Source organism: Castor canadensis, chromosome 16 (genome assembly GCF_047511655.1).
Source record: "Castor canadensis chromosome 16, mCasCan1.hap1v2, whole genome shotgun sequence".
Taxonomy (NCBI): Eukaryota; Metazoa; Chordata; class Mammalia; order Rodentia; family Castoridae; genus Castor; species Castor canadensis.
The window spans coordinates 30066252-30084983 of NC_133401.1; the positions used below are offsets into that span (position 1 = coordinate 30066252).

Here is an 18732-nt window from a genome sequence, read left to right on the forward strand (position 1 = left end):
AACTGACTACCAAAGGAATAGGAAGAAAAAGACTGGAGAAAGTGTCCCTACAAAGAGTCTCCATGTGTTAAACTCCACAGTTTAACATATCTATAGAGACAAATCCACGAGACAAAAATTCATATTTTGTACTTCTGTGCATGAGAACTGTATACACCACTGTATCCTCACACTCAGGTGTCCCCTCCACTTCTGCCTGAATCAGAGGAAGCTGAAGCTCACTCAGGGTTCACATCTGGTAAATGACTCCAGAGACCAGGTTCCTCAACCACTAGGACACACAATTTTAGGGAAGCAAAATTACTAGAAATCATAGTTTGATGGAAGTATTGTTCAAATGCCTAAGAACAAATTATTCTCCGTCTACACAAACTGTTCCAGAGCATTAAAAAAAAGACAGAAGGCTTGCCAATTCATTGAACAAAACTAGAGAAGTGGCTTTCAGGACAAATTTCTTATGATGAAAACAGGTTACGAGAATAGATACCTCGTATGAGGCGCTCACTCTGTGCCAAGCACTCTTAAGTGCTTTAAATAAAGATCTGGGTGCCACTTGGAAAACAATCCTGCAGTTCTTCAAAAGGTTAAACATAGAGTTACCACATGACTCCTAGGTGAGATGGAAACACATGTCTACACAAAAACTAGCACATAAGTATTCATAGCAGCATTACTCTTAAGAGCCCAAAACACTGGCCATCCACTGATAAGATAAACAAAATGTCATACATCCAAACAACAAACTATGATTTGTCAATAAAAGATGAAGTATTGACACATACTATAGCATGAATGAACTAGAAAACATACTAGCTAAAAGAAGCCCACCTAACATGACTCCACTTACAGGAAACAGGCAGATCTAGAGACACAGTTTAGATTTAACAGTTGCCTAGGGCTGGGATAAAGGGGAATGGAAATTGAAGGTTTTTTTTTTTTTGTATACTGGGATTTGAACTCAGGACCTCACGCTTGCTAAGCAGGCACTCTACCACTTGAGTGGTACCAGAACTACCTTCCGGTAGCCCTGAAGTTTTCTTTTTAAGGTAGATTGCAGTGATAGTTGTACAACTCTGGGAATTTCTAACACTACTGAATTATACATTTTAAATGGCTGAATTGTACGTCTGTGAATTAGGTCTTGATAAAGCTGTTATTAAAACATATAAACTTCGTAATATTAATGTATGCTAATTCACACATCTGGGTGCATTCACCTAACAACTGTAATGAAACTGAAACCAATATACTTGTTCTATAGATGAGAGACCTGTAGTTCAGAAGATAGTCCCTACTCCATGCCAGAATCTAATTAGTGGAGAAATTCAGGATTCATATCTGAGTGTCTGTCTGTCTATACTGTTTACTACTTTTCAGCACAATCCCATGTAAAGATCCTGAAAATCTTTAATAAATGCCCTCCCTCTCCGCTTTAGAGAAAACATAAACTGATGACTGATGAGTTCATAAAGGCGGCCTCTGGGGAACAAATAATTCCTGTAATACTATTAAGGATTTCAAACTTACAGTAAGGGAAATACTGTACATTTAAGAACCCAGAAACTGGCTTTTAATCTCAATTGGGTCTTACTTAGAGTATGCCCTGTGCATAATAAAAATCACAGCTATCACTTATTAAACTTTTACAGTGTGTAAGGCCTGGCATGGACACTTTGAGCTATGTTAATTACTACAGCAAGACTAGGAGAAAGATGCTACACTACTGGGTTTTCTAGGGGAGTGGTGGGCCTTGAGAGGTTAGTGTCTCCCCAGGTTACAAAGCTAGTGTAAGTGCCAGATCCCTGAGCTCTCAAACACCACTGGGTGCATTCCTGGGCTACTGAATTTGAAAACCGTGATGACTTGGACCATTCTTGAAGACAGATAATAAAACATGGCAAACGTCAAGGGAGTGCTTGCCTCAAAAAATACTCTAAGCCCTCGCCATTCAGACACAACTTTCTGCACACTGCCAGGGAAAAAACAATTCTTAAGTTTGATGAATTTTAACACTTCAGCAAAAATAGAGGTCTTTTAACAACCCAGCACAGGCATTTTCAACCCCCAAACGTGCCTCGTTTTGAAATAATGACAATTAATATTTATTGAGGGTTTATATGTGATAGGGATGTCTCTAAGCATTTTGTGTTAAATTTTTGTGACAACTGTCTAAGGCAGGTACTGCTGATACTCTATTTTATAGATGATGCTGGGTCCAAAGTCACATGACTATGAATCGGCCAGGATTAAAGCCCAGGTTATCTGGCTCTACCCTCTAATACTTTACTCCAGTGTCCCTCAAAATAGAGTATGATGTAGTTGATACGTGATTCACTGGCCTCTAAGGATGGGGCAAGACCCTTCACAGGTATTTTCTCTGAGGAAGTAATTGTGTTTACCATCTGTTTGCAAGATAAAGAATGTGACACTCCCAGTGATGGTAACTTTCTCAAATACATCCAGTTAATACTATCAAAACCAAGATTTAGCCAGGTGCTGGTGGCTCACACCTGTAATCTTAGCTACTCAGGAGGCTCAGCCTCAGAAGGATCTCAGGTCAAAGCCAGCAGCCTGGGCAAATAGTTTGAGAGACCCTATCTCAAATACCCAACACAAAACAGGGCTGGTAGAGTGGCTCAAGTGGTAGAGCACCTGCCTAGTAAGCCTATAAGCCCGGAGTTCAAACCCCAGTACCATAAAAAAAAAAAACACCCCAAGATTTAAACTCAGGTCTTTCTGACTCTAGGCCACAACACTATTCACTATGTCATGAAATTTTGTGGCAGGGATCAACAATCTACAGGCTGTAAACCAAATCCAACCCACCATCTGTATTTAAACAGTGCATATACAAAATACTTAAATCAAAATATGATTAAATGGTTGAAAAAAATGAAAATACTAATATTTCATGACATGAGAAAGTTAAATGCAATCCAAAATTCAATGTTCATAACAGAGACAGACACACACTCACTGTCTATTGTTGCTTTCCTACTCTAAGGACAGAGTTGAGTACTTTTTAACAGACCTCCATATATGCCACAAAGCGTATATTGCTGTTTTGCCTTTTACAGAAAAGTTTGCTGACCCCCATTCCTTGGTATTAAATTTAAAACTCTTAGTGAAACAATATGAGAGTGTACAAAAAGTACCCCTCAAAATGGAAGAAAAAGCATGGCTTTAAAGGGTGAGTGGAATAGGAATGGACGCTTCTTTCCAACTTTCAAGGAACAAATAATTTCTCTGTTCCACCAAGTGGGCCAAGGCCTAGAAAACAGCGAAGGGCTTCTAAGTTCATTTTATTTAACTGATTCAGAGGTTCACAATGCCTATAATGTTTTAATTGGAAAGAACTAGCAACAGCTGACAGTTATGGAACTTTTCCTGTGCTGCCAGGTGTTGTGCTAAGTAATAGATTTCTGTTTAATCCTCCTGACAACCAGGGAAGGTAGGGTGCCATTGTTATTCAATTCTGTTGATGAATCTGAGGCTTCAGGAGGTTAAGCAAATTTCCCAGAGCCAACAGCTGTAAGGACTCAGGACTCTAACCAGTTTCTACCTGCAGAGACTGTACTCTTAATGCCATACCAATTCATTTTAATCTAAAAATCTGCAAATATTAAGGAAAATGTTTAAGTTCCCAAACTATCAGAATCACAAAATCAACACTCACAGTGAGCAAATAATTGTATGTCACAATTGACCTAGATGATAAAAAATGGGCTTTTTTGTTTTTTAAAAAATTGTAATGCCCTGGGCAAGCAGGTTGCAACTGCACTAATCTCTGTTTAAACCACTACTGTCCTTCTCCCCAAATGATCCTGCAAGGTTAGGATGGCTGGCATTTTTAGCTCCACTGTGAGAGAATGTAATAATTCATTTAACCTAGGAACAGATATTCTTTGCAAAGGGAGACACAAAGAAGTTGAACGTTTGTCCACACAACTAGCAAGTTAAAGCGCCTGAATGCAAGGCCACACCAGGCAGTCCACAAAGTCAGCATACTTATCAACAGACTTTCCACTGATACATCTGAAAACTCGAAATCTGCTCAACCTAAGGAAAAGGGAAATTGGAAAACCAGACAAACTTAGGGATAGGGTGTGTGGAGGTGCAGCATACCTACAGTTTCCAAAGTCAGTAGTCTTCCTAATTCACATGAACTTCCAGAGAAGCAGTTCAGAACCAAAACTATCTTCCTCTAAAAGAGGTGGGACCAAACTCCTGGTAAACTCAAAAGCAATATGCTATGTAAGAAGTCAGCTGAAAAACAAACAAAAATCACAGATTGTGAGCTGCTATTTTCATCAAACATTCAGAAAAGGGAAACTTAAAGGGACCTGGACTAGTAATGCCCTGGGGCTAGGAGCCACCACCTCCCACGAATGGTTAACCTATTAAACAAGGGGGAGAGGAATAGGGGAGGGGGGGCACGCAACTCCATAAATTTACTTACAAAAAAAAAAATCACTAAGTTGTACACTGGGACATTGTGACATATGTGAAGTACATACCAACAGAGCTGTTTAAAACAAGAGGCCAGCTATTCCAGCCACCAGTTCTTAGACCTAATATGCATATAAGCAGAAATAGCTAGTTTTGAGAAAACACCTGTGTAGTCAGGGCAGGCTTCTGCATGGAAGGCTCCGGCTCTTTTTGCATAACCTCAGGGACTCTGGGCTCGTTGGGTGGGGCCAAGACGTGAGGAAGACACCCAGCACACCCACCAACATGGAGGACTTGCGTAGTGGAGTCTGCCACGCCCAAGATGGCACCAGGCCGAGACCCTCTGCGCATGCGTCTTCCAGCCTTCCTTTTTAGGAACAAGCCACTTTAGAGTAGTGTCCACCCACTGCTGTGGGATAGTGGCCACTTGCTCTGAAAAGGATGGTCAGTGAAACTACTCCCTCTGTTTACAACATTCTCAGAGTTGCAGGTGCCTTAAGTGGTGTCTCATTTATAGAGGTTTGGGGGGAAATGGAGGCAAGGAAGAAGTAGTTCCGGGTCAGCCTGAGTGGTAGTCCCTTTTGCGCATGCGCACTCTGTGTGCACAGGTATCTGGGAACTTCTAGCAAAATGACTCAAGCCCTGTTCTCAGGTAGCACACAGCTGACCCAGAAACAGATAGAGAGCAAGGTGCCATATGTGGAACTATACCCAAGGGTCTGTGATACAGCTGAGTGAAATGTTTTGTTATACATACTACTTTTTCATTCTCAAGCAGTAGGGCTCCTGCCTAGCAAAGTGCAAGGCTCTGAGTTCAAATCACAGTACTGAAAACAAAACAAAAAATGCCACAGCTACATGTTTGTGGGTGAAGGACTTTCTGGTTCCTTAGCTGGTGTTTTAAATTTGTTTGAAGTAAGAGAGACAAAATTGACATGCTGAGAGAAATAGAAAAAGGCCTACCTAGACTTGACTGCCTTTGTCTCTTTGAGTCATCACAGATTCTTTCAGTACAATGGTAACTGGCAGAGAATGGGTGCCCAAGTCACTGAATGAATTCTGAGAGGGCAGGCTGTGTCTGGAGTAACACTGGACTATCTGATAGACTAGTTGATAAACCCAACTGTTCACTTGCTACCAGGTAGCATAGGATAAGAACTAGTGCTGTCAGATCTAGCAAACAAACAAATACAGGTTAACCTAATTAAATTTGAATTGAAAATAAACAAGTTTTAAGCATAAACATATTGCATTTGGATATATTGAGTGTCCTTGTTTTGTCCAGCACCCTAAAGCAACAGTTTAGAAGAGGAGAGAAGATGATTTCCACACCCTTAGAAGAAGAACCAGAGGAGGAAAGAAAAAAAAGTACCTGGAATTTATGTAAGTACCTGCAAACAATTATGAAGCAGGACAGAAGACCATGCTTGAGAAACTGTGGTGTATACAGTTGTGCCAAGTGTTATATTTACATCACCTGAATTGAAACCTCCTACACGGTAGGCTGATTATTAATTTTTATCTTGTGTTTTCATTAAATCACCCCCCAGAATATTTATTAAGAATTGACTGTGTGCTGGTTGGTTTTTGATTACATATTTTTTTGCCTTCAGAGCTGCAAAATTTCAGTCTCTGCGCACTCCTCAGTCTCCCTTCCCTTCCCCACTCCAGCTGCCGTTTCCATGGTAATAGTCAGAACCTGCCTTTATAGCTAATAAGTGCTAAGAGCTCTTGACCGGGAAAAAGCCTATTATTCCTCCAGGCAGACTCCACTACGCAAGTCTTCCATGTTGGTGGGTGTGCTGGGTGTCTTCCTCACGTCTTGGCCCCACCCAATTCTATTTTGTAATTCTGCAGAATTACAAAAAGTTTGTATGTGAAGCCCTCAGACTCATATTTTCATTTCAGAAGCTTCTGCCAGCACTAGCAACATTAATGATACCTATCCTTACTGTGTATTAATTCATCTGATCAATCATTCAAGATAATGATTGGGGAGGGGAGTTCTGTATGTTAGACAGTGCTAGATCCTGAGGATATAATTGCTATTGAATCAGACATGGTATCTATTCTTCTAATCCTTAGAGTTCAGCTGGAAAGACATTTATTTTGTCAGTTATTCTTCAGTATATTCTGAAGCACCATTATATATGAGACATATGTTAGGGTCTAGGGAATACAGAGGTAAGTTAAAACAAAACATCGTGCTTGCTGCAGGGAAATGAATCTGGTGGGATTGGAGTGAGACATGAAATAGATAATCATAAAATCAAGAAGTACTGAGCACCAACTGTAATATGAGACACTGTTTTTGGAAAGGGGACTATAGCAGTGAATAAAATAGGCATGACATTTGGTCTCTTGAAACTTACATTTTGGTGGAAAAGAAAAATGTTTAACTGAATTGGGATATTGAGATACTAAACTCATTGTTTCAGCTATAAAGAAGAATTTATTGGCCTAAGTAAATGAAATGCTAGAGGTGGGGTTGGTCTCATTAATGTTATTAAACATAATTGACATTATTTATGTTTTTTTTGCCCAACACTCTCTCCCCATGTTTCTTACCTCAGAGGCCTTCTTTCCTGTGGGGAACTGGTGAGCCTTTGACCCAGGCCTGGTCATTCCATCCTGTTTCCATGACCACAGTGATTGATTCCAGGTGGGCAAGTCAGAGACTTACCTGGGACTTTTCCTTGGAAGCTGTGAGCAATGACAGTCTCTTTGCTGGGGTGCTAAACTGGTGTGCCTAGCCTGTAGCTACCTTTTCTGCCTATGATGTAATACAGCAAGAGACTTTCAAGCCTCTCCGCCACTCTCTTCTTGGATACCTATGTTAAGTAATGCATGGAACGTTCTTAGCACATAGAAAGCTCTCAGTAAATGTTAGGATTGTTACTGCTTTACAGATGGGTAAATGAGAAGAAGTTGTTTGTAGGGACTGGAAGATTAGAGATTAAGTTTATTACAGAGCATGGAATGGAAAAAAATAAACGTAGAGTATAGAGGAATGTTTCTTCCCAGCCATCATGAGGTTTTAAGAACTATACACGATTCACTGCAGATTATGCTCCTCTGAATTCAAAATGCTTGCATGAGTATTGCAGATATAGCTCAGTAATGGAGTGTTTACCTAACATGATCAGGCCCTGGGTTTAAACCCCAGCCCCCATAAAATGCTTGGACCAAATCATTCAAACATTCACTGACACCTTTCCTAGGTAAGCTTATGCAGATGAAGACATGATCATAGCCACTGAGGACTTCACACTCAACTGGAGTATTAGAGAAGTCAAGAACTAGGAACAGCATGGGTTCCCTGAGCTTCTGTGACATTCTCCACTCCATTTACATAAGAAATGTATTTGAACATGGATAATATGCCAGGTGTGGTGCTACACATGAGAGATATTGTATTGAACTAACTTGATTTCTTTTTTAATTGGAATTTATAATCAATTGCAATGTCTAGCAGACTTTCAGTTAAACACCAGCTGGGAAATACTTTAGGCTCTGTAGGTCATACAGTTTCTGTTGTAACCATGCAACTCTGCTATTTTATGCATTATCTGCTGTAGCCAGTACGTACATGAGAGAACACTGCTGTATTCCACTTTATTTAAGGGCACTGAAATTTGAACTTTGTATTATTTTCACATATAATGAAATATTCACTTTTTATTTTTTCAACCATTTAAAAATATTAAAAATCATTTTTAGTTCATGGGCCGTACAAAAACAGACACTGTGCTGAATTTGACCCATAGGTCACAGCTTGTCAATTCCTCACCCCATGGGAAACACAGTTAAACAAATAAATCATTAATTGTGTTGTTACATATTTTTCTTTCCCTTTTGGGTTCACCAATCCCTTCACAAAGTACATATTCTTTCCCAGGTGGAGGGATGAATGGATGGAGAGATAAATGTGGTAACAACATTCTAGATTGAGTGCAAAGTCTCTTCTGTTGGGTTAATCTCCACATTCTACATATGCCTTCTTGCTAGATGTCAACTATATCACCAGCTTGGCCCACTCATGTCCTTGAGAATTTACCATTAGTGGATAAGAGTAGAGTGAGAAAGGCTGGACATGGTGGATCGTGAATGTAATCTCAAGCTACTGAAGAGATCGTGAGGATCAAAGTCAACCTGGGCAAAAAGTTAGTAAAACCTCATTTCAATCAATAATGCAGGCACGGTGACCTGTGTCTATAATCTCTGCTATGTAGGAGGCACAGGTAAGAGAATCAAGGTCCAAGGCCAGCCCCGGGCAAAAACATGGGACCCTATATGAAAATAACTAAAAGCAACAAGGGCTAGAGGTGTGGCTCAAGTGGGAGAGCACCTGCCTAGCAAGTGAGAGGCCCTGAGTCAAACCCCAGTAACACACACACACACACACCACACAAAGAGTAGAGGAAAAATCAACAAACTAGTGAATGAATCAAGGTCATGCCTTTGTCTCAGGATGTTAGATAGCTTTATAGGTTTTGTAATGATTTGTGCACTGAGATGGTAAAAGCCTTAACGGTGAGTTTGTTGTGGCTCTGCGCTAGACTAGTTCTGTATCTGTACTGAGTCCCTGGGAGATCTTACTCAACCTACACAAGTGGCTTCAGAAACCAACTTCCAATCCCCAACCGCACTCTTTTGTGGGCTCCTGATTACCCACTTACCACTTGGACGTTCTTCCTGACTCAGGAAAATTCAAAATCAATCTCCTAAGCCCTTTAGAAATGAATGCTTTACATTTTTCTCAATCATACACTGTGGTGCCACAGGCTGGATAATACCCCTGATTCTTCTCTCTTCCTCAACTTCAGATCCATTGCTCCTACCCCCCAAATCATCTATCTTTAGGTTACTTACCTCTCTCTCCAGAATCACTCTCATGATTCCTGCCTTCCCTTTTACCCAGTCCATCCCTCCCATTAATAGTCAGTATTCCTCTCCCTCCCTCTCTTTCTCTCTCTCTCTCTGTCCCTCCTTTATTGGGGGTTTGAATTCAGGACCTCACACTTACTAGGCAGGCACTCTACCACTTGAGCTACACTCTCAGCCCCATTCATTTCTTCATTTCTCTGAGAAGACAACTGAATTCATTTGCTAAGGGTACTGAACAAACTGCCAGAAACTGTATGATTTGCACATTATAAATTTATTGTTTCACAGTTCTGGAAGCTAGAAGTCCAAGCCAAGATGTCAGCATGATTGGTTCTTTCTGAGGGCTTTAATTAATTAATTAATTAATCTATTTATTTAATTTTTTTTGGTAGGACTAGCATTTCAACTCAGGGCTTCACACTTGCAAAGTAGGCACTTTACCACTTAAGTCACACCTCCAGTCCATTTTGTCCTGGTTATTTTGGAGACAAACTATTTGCTCTGGCTGGCCTCAAACCATGACCTTCCCAATCTCGGCCTCTCAAATAGTTAGGATTGCAGGCAAAAGCCACCAGAACCTGGCTTTCTGAGAGTCTGGAGGGAGAGTCTGATCCCTGCCTGTGTTTAATTTTTCCATTTTTATAAGGACACCAGTCCTATTGGATTAGGGACCACCCTACTCCAGTGTGACATTGTCTGAACAATTACATCTGCAACAGCTGTATTTCCACTGAAGGTCACATTCTGAGGCCCTGGGGGTCAAGACTTCAACATATCAATTTCTGGGGTGGGTGGCACAAAATTCAGCCCACAACAGCAAGTGTGCTTGACTCTTGTTGACCTTGGTGCGTTTACTTTTCCCCACTTCCACTCATCCCCCTACCTAGGCAGAGCTCATTAAGGCCTGCTTTTGTTGTTGTTGGTGGTGTTATTTGGTGGGGCTTTTGTTGTACTGTGAGAAAAAAATCACAGCCTTCCAGACCCCTTCTGTCCTTCTGAGTGGAGAAGATGGAACGTCCCAGAGGGATAGAACAGCGGGGTGAGTCAGGTTGCTATAGGCTTATTCTCATATCTCCTCTTTACTGCTCCAGCTCTTCCTTCTTGGGGACCCAGCTCTTCAAGGGGAGCAAAGGACAAGAAGGAAGATAACCCCATTGTGATTCCAGCACTTCTGGACTGGGTTGTCTTGTTTCTATTTCAGTAAGGACCACCATAATAGCTTGAATGGTAGCACCTTCAAACATATATCATGGAACCTTTGGATGTAACTTTATTTGGGGAAAAAAAAAGGTTTCCCATGTAATTAAGGATCTTGGGATGCAGTCACTTTGGATTACCTTGGGAGACCCTAAATCCGGTGGTGAGTATCTCTATAAGAATGGGGCAATAATGGTGTGTTGTATACTTGAAATTTGCTAAGAGAGTACATCTCAAGTGTCCTCCACATGTGTGCATGCACAAATGCTAGCAAGGTGAGGTGAAGGGGTCTGTTAATTAGTGTGATTGTGGGTAATCATTCACATTGGTTAGATAGATAGATACAGATATATGAAAAAATGGTGGTACATTTGAAATACTTGCAATTTTCTTTGTTAATCCTGCTTCAATAAAACTGAAAAAATATTAAAATTCTGTGGAAATATACAAGATAGTATTTTCTGAACTATGCTAGTCACAAATTAATAGACTAGTACAATTAATGCTTATTACTTTCTGTTTTATAGACTTATTGAACATAAAATTTTACTTTTATAAATGAAAGAAGTATAAAAAAGAGTGAGGCCAAATTAGATGAGAGACCCAGATGAGGAGGCCATATGGAAGTGGAGACAGGGCTCCTTGGGCAAGCAATGTGGTGGGGCAGGGCTCTCACCCACCCTGGATACACATTGTACTTTGGTCTCTTCATAGAGTTGCAAGACCTTGGGGAGCCATTGGCCCACCCACTGTTGAGGCAGCAGGCCTTTGGGGAGCAGAAATGCCTGGTTCCCTTCCCTTCCTATACCAGGGCATAATGCTTCAACTTGATCCTTGTGGGAAGGAATCGAGAAATCCACAAGACAGTGGGCTCTGTGCACCTATCTGAATCATGGCGAGGGGTCTGATGAGTTGTGACTAAGGAAGTGTAGCATTAGTTATCAAAGGAAAATAGGAGGACAGGTCACCAAATACCCTGTGAAAGAAATGGGAAAGCATTATATTTTTGTACTTTTGAGTCACACTTTCTCCATGCCTTTTGAACCATTCTGATTTTTCACTGGGTCCTGCAAACCACATAGCCACCCTCTTCCCACCCAGAGAATGACACACTTAGCTTTACCTCCCTTCAGAATGCCTCTATCCAGAATTGTGCATTGAATGGTGATTCTGGTCTTGCATAAACTTAACTATAGTTCTTCTTAGGGGCCCAGGGCAGAAACATGGGTGTTGTCCCTGCCACACCTGACACATCTCATCAATCACCATCACTGCCAATTCTGCCTCCTAAAATAGATCCTTCTTCAGAGTTCACCTTATCTTTTCCAATATGGTGAAGGCCATCAGATCTCAGCTTGGATTCCAGCCACACGTCCTTCTACCCCCTTGCATTTTTACCATTTAATCCATTCCCCATGACCTTTATGAAATAAAAATCTATGCCAGTTCCTCCAGGTTCCTTAGATGGAAACCCAGCTCCTCATGGAGGATTACACAGAGCAGAGACGCCAAGGTCTGTTAAAAGGTACTTGGAGGGACAAGTGGCTTAAAAAAATGGGGAGGTTTGAATATGTCTGGGAGCCACATTTGTATTACCTTCTGCAATACTGCATTCTATTAGCATTCCATAAACCAAACAAAACCCATCACGATGGACTTACGTGTGTGTATACCTTGATAAAGAACAGTTACAAATAATAGTGAAACACTTTTTATTTCTTTATAGAGTTGGGATATATCATGGTGTCTAGTTCAACAGGCAAGAATCAGACACTTTCGCTGTGCTGGTCACTGTGAAAGGTATTGACAGCATAGAACTGTTGTGTTCCAACATGACGGAGGGAAGATTATCGGCCAAATATGAAGAGGGGAAGATTATTGGTCTCCTAGACTGGGAGATATGCTGGTGTAGGGGTTGATCTGGAAGATAATACTTTTCCCAGAGACATCTCTTTTTGATTTGAAAAATCTGCATCTCTGAAACACTGGACACAGTGCATCCTTTCTAAGCAAAACCTTCAGTCCCTCCTCTCCACACACACACCTGTGCCTCACAGACTGCAATGAATACATTGCTTGGTCCCAGCCTGACATTTAGCACAAGAATCAAGGGAACATCCCAAGGTGTAGTGTTTCCTAGAAGTTCCCTGTGGACCTTCAACCCCATGTGAACAATTCAAAACTTCCTCTCCTCAGGGAGCACACACTTCATCCAGAAAGTCCCTTCTACCTGCTTCCACACTTCTATACTTGCCCAAGAAATCTGCCCATCCCTTACCATCCCCCACCTTCCAACTGCATCCATTTGTGTCTGTGCCCTGTTGCCCTTGGCACCTGCTGTGGTCTTCTCCTAAATGTTCTCCCTTTTCTGTCTCATCATTGTCTACCCATCTCTCTCTCTCTCTCTCTCTCTCTCTCTCTCTCTCTCTCTCTCTCCCCCCCTTTCTCTCTCTCTCATTCTCTCTCTCTCTCTCTCTCTCTCACATACACACACACACACACACACACACATACACACACACACAACATAAGAAGTCCAACTATGTGATCTCCTCCCCGGGCCCAAAGCCCTGAGTGGTTGCTCATCCCCATCAGGATAAAGTCTAAGTCACCGACATGGACCCTGAGGTCTTTCAAATCCAGAGATGGGCCCAGCCTCATCTCTCCCTCTTCACCTCTTGGATCTAACAGGGCAGCAGTAATGGTAATCCTTTGGTTTCCAGTGGGAGCCATGTCCCCTCTGAAGAGTTGACTGTACTCACTGTGCCCACAAACACATCCCTTATCATTAATTATAACCAGGCTTATCTGCCTGCCTCTCCACTGAAATATCTCTTTGTCCATGTCAACAATGGCCTCCATGTTGTCAAACCCAAGAGTCACTTTTCCTCATCAGTTTCTTGACTTCTCAGCATGAGTCTGTTCATGTGAGCCCAACTAGGGCCTCACATATGCTGAGCAAGGCTTTACCTCTTGAGCCACACTCCCAGCCCTTTTGTGTTTGAATTTTGTTTCTGATATAGGGATGTATTAACCTTATCCAGGTGGGCCTCAAAATCTCCATCTTCTTGTATCTACCTTCTGACTAGCTGGGATTAAAAATGTGCCCCCACCATGCCCAGCCTATCCTTCCCTCTTAAATACTCTTCATTCCTGGTCTTTGTAGGTTCTATATTCTCTTGGATTTCTTCCTGGCTTGCTGGTACTCCTTCTGCATCTCTTCTGCTGGTCTTATTCTTCTGATTCTGATAGCAACACCAACAATCATGGCATACCTACAAACCCATCATAACTGGCAACTTAATGATCTCAGGACAAAAACAGGGAAGATTTTACTCACTGGCATGGCTTACAATACTACCTGTAGTGGTTTGATCCTGTGTTCAGCTTGACCAAACCAGAACTATGTTTCCCAGAATCCTCTTTTTGATGTGGATCTGGGCCAGCAATGACCACTAGAGAAGTTTGCTGGGATTAAGAGGTCATGAATGAAACAGCAACCACATCCTGTTTAGAAGTTATGGGTCAAATATTGTTTCACTGGTATCGCACATCTGCCTGCTTTCTATGGTGTCAGGGACCTTCCAGTTCCCACCAGGGAGCCAGGTGCATGGTTAGCTCTAAACTGAAGGACTCCAGGGTCTCCTGAAAGGTACCCTGTCATCACAGACTGTGAGGGACTGACAGGTCCAGGTTGTACTCATGGGTACATGGGTACAACCCATGGGTCTGCTTGCTTTTATTCTCCCTTCCTTTGTCTTCTCAACAGCAGGACCAGCACCAAACACAGAATCCACAACTCATATATATTACTGGACCATCTTCCATAATTGCTGAAGATCAAATCCTTATTTTAAAACACCTGTAAATGTGCTTGACCAATCTCATTCACGGAGCCGTGATGATGACTCCCCAGAAGGCACACTAATGGAGGAATAATAATAATCCCAGCATTTACTGAGCCCTGATAATTGACCAGTTGTGTTTCTGTGCAGGATTTCATTCAGGTGAGCAATCTAAGATTCTAGTCTTGTTTCATGGAGCTGACAGTCTAGTGGGACTACAACCATCACCAAAAAGTTGAGGATCAGAAATGTCCCCACAAGCTTTGGAAAGGATGGATTGGTTTGCATCCAGGGAAACAAGTAGCTATATCAGGATCAATTTTAAACCTCAATTTCAACTGATCAATGACAGCTTGCCTCAGCAGACACGCTTTTGCAAGCCAAACAATCACTTTGCTTTGGAGAGTTGAGCCCATCAGAGATGGACTCACTCTGATGAACACGCTTCTGCATGCCAACCAATCAACCAGGGTCTCACTCGAGAGACCACAGCTCTGCAGATGACATCAGCCCCTTTATGTCCTTGAAAGACTCACCACTCCACGCTGTCCCCAGGCCCTCTATAAAAACCAATCCATTTTGCCCAGAGACATTGCCTGACTAGCATAGCTCCCTCTTATTCTGGGAAGAAATAAATTCAGCATTGTGTTCTTGGATTTCAGATATTGAGTTGTGAAGGGGGGAAAAATGACCCAAACATTGTATGCACACAGGAATAAAAGAAAAAAAAAGAGATTGAGTTGTATTCATTTGTTAGGGTTGCCATAACAAAGCACCACAACCTAGAGGTTTAAACAACAGAAATCTATCATCTCACATTTTGGGAGGCCAAAAGTCCAAGATCAACGTGTCAATCAATCATCATGGTTGGTTTCTCCTGAGTCCTCTTTCCTTGGCTTGTAGATGATCATTCTTTCTTCTTTGTGCTAACATGGTCTTCCCTCTGTGTGCGTCTATGTCCTAATCTCCTCTTCTTATGAGAACACAAGATATATTGGAGTGGGGTTCACCCTAATGACTTGTTTTAGCTTGATTAAATAAAGAGCCTATAAAGACTCTTTTTCCAAATACTGTCACATTCTGAAGGAATGGGGATTAGAACTTCAACAAATGAATTTGATGGGTCACTATTCAACTCCTAACAGAATAGTAGTCACATTGAGCTTTGACAAAGTAAAGGTAGTAACATGGCATGGTTTAGATATGAACTGTCCCCCCAAAAAAGGCTCATGTTTTGAGTACTTAGTCTCCACTAGTAGCTATTGATTGGTAACAGGGTCATGAAGATGCTAACTCTGTCAATGGATTCTATCCATTGATGAGTTTGTAGCTGAATGGATTATTGAGAGGTGGGTCTGTTTGGAGGAAGTGGGTTACTGGGGGCATGCTGTTGAAGAGTAGATCTTGTCCCTAGACCCTTCCCCTCTGTCTCTGCTTCTGTCCAACTGTGAGGTGAGCAGTTTTTCTCAGCTATAACCTTCTGTCATGATGTACTGCCTTGTCACAGGCCCAGAAACAATGGAGCCTACCAACCAGACTGTAACCTCTAAGAACAGGAGATAAAATGAATCTTTCCTCTTCTAAACTTTCTCTCTCAGGTATTTTGTCACAGTGATGGAAACGCTGACTAACACACTGTGTATAAATTTTCCCTGTATTTCTAAGTTCACTGCTTTCTTTGCAGTGTGTATTTTTTCTCCAATATGAGCTATGAAGTCCTTATGACACCTGGTTATCAAACACGTGCCCACATGTTCTCTGTGACTTGTTTAGTACAAATTTTCTATGTCCTAAATTACACACTCATTGCTTGCTGGCCCCTCTCGCCTGTGCCATTAGCAGCTTGGAGAGTTTGTCACCCTCACTTACCCTCTTCAGAATATTCTTCAATGATATCTAAGCCTAAAGCTTATGTCTGTACCCCAAAGATGGACTGAAGTGCTTTTGTCTTGTGGCGACCCATGCTGCATAATAAACCTCCTTTCTCTGGCCTTCACCTTCACTCCTCTCTTTGAGATTTTGGGGTGAGCAATAGGACCTGACATATGGAAGCCCTGGAGTTGGACCTGGGACCTAAAACTCTGGTTTCAATGGCCACAGTGTCCTCTTTCCATCCAAAGCCTATGGGCTCTTTGGTGTCCTTTTGTTACCAGGCTCTTGGGGGCTTTGAACACAAGGAGATATTCTTTCTCCTCATTCAGAAGTCTTTGTTTTACATCAAGGAACATCACCCTCCCCTGGTTTTTCTTCTTTGTCGCTGGCTGCTCTTTTTCTTGGTCCTCTTACTATGCTGGACCTAATGTTTTAGAATTCACCCAGGATGGAGCCCAGACATCCTCTCTTCTTTCTCTGCACACCCACCCTTGCTGGGATCAACTACCCTTTTGGCTTTGAATATTATCTTTATTCTGGTGACCCTGTGCTCTTTATCTCCAGGATTCACTTCTCTTTTTTTAATGTTGGCTTTTAACAATATATTACACTGAAGTAGAGAGGTTGATTGCTGACCTCCTTCCTAACTCACACAGCCAACACCTTTTTACATCTTCCTTTGGGGAAATCAACCCATAAAATGGAGCTGTTGACTACCTTACTCCTTACAAGTGTTCCCATTGCATTCTTTCAACATCTGTCCTAAAGAGCTGAGGTATCAGGGTGGGTCTGAGTCTGCAGCCAAACTGATGGAAACCAGCTCCATTTCTATCATTCTTTTAATTAATTAATTAATTGATTAATTAATCTAGTGGTACTTGGGCTTGAACTTGGAGTCTTGTACTTGTATACCACTTGAGCCAAGCCCCCACCCTTAAAGAATTTTTCTTTTTGTGGTGTTGGGGTTTGAATTCAGGGTACCCTACTTTCAAGGCAGATGCTCCACTGCTTGAGCCATACCTCCAGCCCCTTTCGCTCTGGTTATTTTGGAGATGGGGGTCTTTATTTTTGCTCAAGTCAGCCTGAACCACAATCCTGATATTTTATGTTTCCTGCTGTCACTGGGATGCAGACGTGCACCACCATGCCCAACTTTTTCCATTGAGATGGGATCTTGCCAACTTTTCTGTGCCCAGACTGGCTTGAAACTGCCATCCTCCAGATCTCAGCTTCTTGCATAGCTTGGGATGACAGGCAGGAGCCACCATACCCAGATATTGGTTGAGATGAGGTCTCACTAACTTTTTGCCTGAGCTGGCCTCAAACCACAGTCCTCTCCTATCTCAGCCTCACAGATAGCTATGATTACAGGCATGAGCCACTGGCACCTGGCTCCTGCTACTTCTTAAACATTATTGCCTAAAAGTACAATGACACCCCCCCAAGTCCTGGTGGTTCTGATACTGGGCCTCCTTTATTTCCTGTCACATATCAAGCTCATTCCTCCTCCGACTCCATGCACTCATTTCCCTTGTCTAAGGTCCTCTTCCTCTGGCTCTTAGCACAACTGGCTTCTTATTCTGGAATGTCACCTCTTCTGAGAAACTATCTCTTGGTGACACCAGGTGAACAGACCCCATCAGGAGCTCTTTGCTTCTGGTGTTTTCTTTTCCTTCAAGCACTTGCCCCCATCAGAAAAATGAAGCTGCATCAGAGGGACCAGTTGCTTGCTTACTTCTGAAGACTCTGGTGTGAATCCTCAAGCTGTTATTGCATAAATTACCCCAAAACTTAGTGGCTTCAAACAACAATCAGCAATTATATCGCCTATGGTTTCAATAGATGATAAGTGACTTGGGTGGATAGTCCTGACTCAGGTTAACCATTACTGCATTCACCCAAAGTCTTGATGAGGGTGGGGAAAGCTGCTTCCAGAATGGCTTCTCCAAGAGCTGGGCAGCCGATGCTTGCAATTGTCAGGGAGCCTCTGCTCCTCAGAGCACTTAACCAGTGGATGAGGATAATCGCAGACATCTTGGAGGCTGGTGACCCAAATCGGTAATGGTAAGGAGAAGTGTGTGAGCAGATTCTTCTCCAAAGCCTCTAGAGAAGAGCCCAGCCCAGTGTCGTGATGCCCTAAACAGAGAATAAACTTGAGTCAGCCTGGAGGTCTGGTCTGCAGAAATGTGAGGTGACAGGAGAGCTCTGTGTTAAGTAAAATATGTGGTGATTTGGTAGGCAGTAATAGGACACTAATGGAGTCATCATCAGGATGAACCATGGACTCTAAGTTAGATAAGGATGGATATAAAGTCAGGTAGAGTGGAACGAATGTGTCAATAACTTCCTAGAATTACAAGTATGAATTGTGGGAGGTGAGGGGACATCCATGGGGACAGCAAGGACTGTCTGATATCAAATCTCAGACATGAGATGGTGATGAAGGCCAGATGATAGATAGATAGGTAGATGATATAGCAAT

The 18732-nt window shown here is 42.1% G+C and overlaps 1 long non-coding RNA gene across 7 annotated transcripts in view; it reads left to right on the forward strand.

The window, feature by feature from the left end:
* LOC141418139 (uncharacterized) overlaps positions 1–18732 on the forward strand; it is a 137815-nt gene that overhangs the window by 6171 nt on the left and 112912 nt on the right. For 6 of the 7 annotated variants that reach the window (XR_012442803.1, XR_012442798.1, XR_012442802.1 and 3 more), the window contains exon 2: positions 5735–5832. This is a non-coding gene — a long non-coding RNA (uncharacterized lncRNA). Of the gene's footprint in view, positions 1–5734; positions 5833–7022; positions 7112–18732 lie in introns of all 7 variants that reach the window. The other variant, XR_012442799.1, reaches the window with a different exon arrangement.